Below are 2982 nucleotides of genomic sequence, written 5' to 3' on the forward strand. Positions count from 1 at the left end.
GCTTTTGGTAGGCCAAAATGGGACAGAAGGTGGATATAAAGTAGAAGACACAGAAACCAGTATAGAAAAGGTCCTGATGATGTGTGACAGTCTGATGCACTCCTGATGCAAAGTGCCATAGGCAAAAACCTTCCACAGCAAAGAACTTATGGATGTGCCCCTGTTGAATGCCCATCCCAACAAAAGGCATTGGCCTGGATTGACCCCATATGTGACACCAGCTGCCTGTCAGAACCAGCCCTGCCTGTGTTATTGCACCTTTAAAAGCTCAGCTGCTTTTTAACTCATCATCAACATACCAAAAAAATGAGCCCCCTTTATGATTCAGCATAACATGGCTGGTTCGAGATCCTGGAAGTCTGGAGGCCATCAGGTTTTTGAATTTTGCCTCTGAAGGAATTGCCTTTTTTAACCCTGCTGTGCAGTCCCCTGCCAAAGCCAGGAAGCTGACTATCTCTGGACAGCAGTCACCAAAATTTGGTTTTCCTGGAATTTTCCCTTTTCCCTCCACACACCCACACAATAGGCTTTTCAGGACGCCTGCAGTCTGTAATTTGCCTTTCTAGCCTGATAATGTGGCTTGCAGAGCCATCAGTTTTGCCAAGTCATCATCTGGAGGGAACACTTTCTTATGCAACAGGCTTCATTTTCCCCCTCCACGGCCCAGGGTTGCCACCGAGCTCGGCTGCAGTGTCAGAACCACCCTGCAGACACTGGGAAACAGAGGAGAAAGACCATGAAGTTTGGGAAAAGGCCTCAAACTTTCAATTTCAAACGGCACAGCCCAGAAACCAGAAGGCCCAAGAACCCAGTGCTGTGGTTTCCCTTTGCCTGACTAAAGAAAATAGCTGCTGTCTATTTTTACTAAAAATGTGGGACATGAGGCCCTTCTCTTCCCCTGCACAAATGGGGGATGCTGCTTACAATGAAAGAGTGGGGGAGTGGAGCAGGGAAGGGGGGGAGGTCATCCCGGATTAAAACCAGCTGACTGGTCCACAGAAATCTCTCTCATAGATTCTTCAAATATTTCTTGCCCACACCACTGGAAGATTTATTTGTAAGGTGAAAGAGAGTGAGTTGGGAAAGGGATTGAGGAATTTCATCTCACCTTACGGCAATTCCTTTTTTTCATTTGAAGGCAGGGATGGGATTGGTCTAATTTTCTCCCCCTTTTTCTACCCCAGGTCTGCACCCACCATGCTGTGTGGTGCTTTTGGGACATTCAGCACAACAAATTCATGCTGATGGCATCATTAAAAATGTGCAATGTCTCATGGAACTTGCAGAAAATGAAAGCCATCTGTACCAGTGTAGATGGGATTTCAGCGTGTGAAATGTGTGTTATGTAGGTGACCTTTGTGTTCACTGTCATGAGGGGTGTTTTGAACCTCTAAACCTCTGATTAAAAAAAAGATGTTTTTCATTTTCAACACACACAAAAATATCCTGAGCAAGGGAGAACAAAGACTTGAGTTTTGTTTTACTTACGCTTATTAATTTTGTATGTTTGTTCTTCATTAAAGGACTCTTTTTAAGTGACTGAAAATACAAAAAAAAAGTACTAAATGTGTCAAAATGGCACATGTAGAAGTGACTTATGGGGGGAGTAGCTATTGTGGCAAATCACTCCTTTGTGCCTTAGCCTCAAAATACTTCCAAGTGTATGTATGCACTGAGCAAAGCTCTAGTAGAACCACCCAGAGGTGTTCCAGCTGAGTTTCCCTTTGTATGACCCTGCATCCCAAAAGTCCTCCTTTCCTACAAATTCCATTCCCTTTTGAACAGGAGCAGCTTTATTCCCAGGATTGCAGAGAGGGATTATTGCTGTGTGCTGAATTTGGCCTTATCTCTGTGCCATTCCCTGCATGGTGCTCTCAGCCTAGCAGTGCTGCCCTGTGCACCAAAGTGTTGGGAGGAGCATGTACTGCTGAGGTGCTTCATTTCAGAGAGCAGGGAAGTCCCAGTTGGCAGGGAATTATGTCATCTAGCAGAGCAAGAGCTGCTGCTGGTCTGGAATGTATTTCCCACTTCTCACACTGGTGATGATACTTATTTGGTTGTGACTCCTGCTGGCAATGCCACATTGCAGCACTGTCCTGCTGCAGATGAGGCTTTTACAGCCAGGTCATTCCAGCTGGCCATGTTGCCTTCACAACTGGTATGAGGAACTTGCCTTTAAAATGGACCTCCTGAGCTATGTCTCTCAACTTGGGAGCTTTTGATTTGCAAGCTGGAAGGCAACCCATTCCCCCTCCCAGTCAGTGAACGTGTTCATTTCTTACTGTTTCCTGACTCCATCAGCACTAGCAGAGTCAGGACATGGCAGCCTTTGCAGCCAGTAACAAACATCAGAGAGTAACACGGTCAGAACTGCAGCCTGTTGCCTTCAACTTCCCATACCAGAAAGTAATTACTGCTGGGTCAACTAGCAGGAGGCTCTGGTACAATCCTATGCTGCAGAAGTGACAGTGCAAACTTCTTCAAAAGACTTTAAAATTCCTAGAGCAAGTAGCCATTCAGTGTACAATTTGCAGAGGTATTTCCAAACCATTGGTAATCATTCTGAAAAACCAGCCAAGCCTGACCAACCCTTATCTCAGCAGACACTGAGGTTGCTATCTCCCACCAGGAGAAACATGAGGGTAACTTTTGGGAGACAGCAGGCTCAGCATGGACTGGCTCCAAGTATGTCCACAGCTGATTAGTTTTATAGTCTTTGAAGGACTTTGGTGACACAGACAAAAAAAAAAAGCAACAGATCATAGAATGGTTAAGGCTGGAAGGAGCCCTTAAAGGTCTATGAGCAGGGACACCTCCCACCGGACCAGGCTGCACAAAGCCAAGATATATAATTACTTTTAGAAATCTGTAAAGGCTGGTGTAACAGAAACCTTCCCTGCGAGCCCCGGGGCTGTTGCCGTGCAGCCTGGCTGGGCTGTTCCCTCCCGGGGGGGCCTCGGCGCAGCCCCGGGCCGGCAGGTC

The sequence above is a fragment of the Chaetura pelagica genome, unplaced genomic scaffold (assembly GCF_000747805.2).
Source record: "Chaetura pelagica isolate M959 unplaced genomic scaffold, ChaPel_1.0 scaffold757, whole genome shotgun sequence".
In the NCBI taxonomy this organism is placed as follows: Eukaryota; Metazoa; Chordata; class Aves; order Apodiformes; family Apodidae; genus Chaetura; species Chaetura pelagica.